Raw genomic sequence first — 933 nt, forward strand, 5'->3', positions numbered from 1 at the left:
ACGCATACGTCCCTTCCAAATCGGTAAGGGGTGGGGCTGCGCAGCCTGGAGGAACCAGCCCCAGCGAGAGGGAAGCCGGTGGGCCAGACCCAGCCCAGGCTGCAACAGGAGCCTTCCCGGGAAGGCACGAATCTGGTGCCTCAGTTAAGCACCCAGTGCTTGGCCAGGGCCAGGGCATGAGAGGGACAAGCGCTCATGTGGCAGGGGTAGGAGTGTTTCACTATGGGACCACGGAACTGTTTGTCCAAGTTGAGTCCCTGCAGCATTTGGGGAGGGGGGCTCTCTGGGACAGAGCCAGGATGTGTTTTCCCCCTGAGCTGTGAGGGAGTGTGTGCAGAAATGAGACACTGGCCAAGATGTGGTGGTGGTGGTGGGACATGCGCTCCCCTTTGTAGACTGGAGGTTAGGGGGAGGGTCATGCCTTTGGGACTTCCCCCCTGGTGCAGGCAGCTCTACAGACCCTGGCTCCCCGCCCTGGGGAAGGGGTACAGCCTGTGAGGCAGGGGCCAGCCCTTTGCAGCAGCTGCCAGCCCAGCGCTTCAATTCCAGGATGCAGGAGAGAAGCTGGCAGGAGGGTTCTTAAACCCAGCGTGAGTCCAAGGGGCTGGCAAAGACATCCTCCCTGGGCATGAAGCATGATGGCCGGGCACCTCTCGGGGGGCACCTGGCACCCCCAGCCTCCCCCACCACCTTGCTCTGTTCCCACAGGACCTGGGAGCCGCAGCCGGCTCGAAGCGCCCGACCTGCGTTATCATGATCAAGCCGCACGAGGAGTACCAGGAGACCTACGATGAGTGCTTGGAGGAGGTGGGGGCCCTGCCCCTGCCGCTGTGAAGAGCTGGGGACTGTCTGCGCCCCGCGGGGCGGTGGCGGTGGGGGGGTCCTAGTCCCCCTGCATGTGGGGATGCTGCCCGAGGCACTGGCGGGGAGCTG

The sequence above is a fragment of the Egretta garzetta genome, unplaced genomic scaffold (genome assembly GCF_000687185.1).
Source record: "Egretta garzetta isolate BGI_Z169 unplaced genomic scaffold, ASM68718v1 scaffold382, whole genome shotgun sequence".
Taxonomy (NCBI): Eukaryota; Metazoa; Chordata; class Aves; order Pelecaniformes; family Ardeidae; genus Egretta; species Egretta garzetta.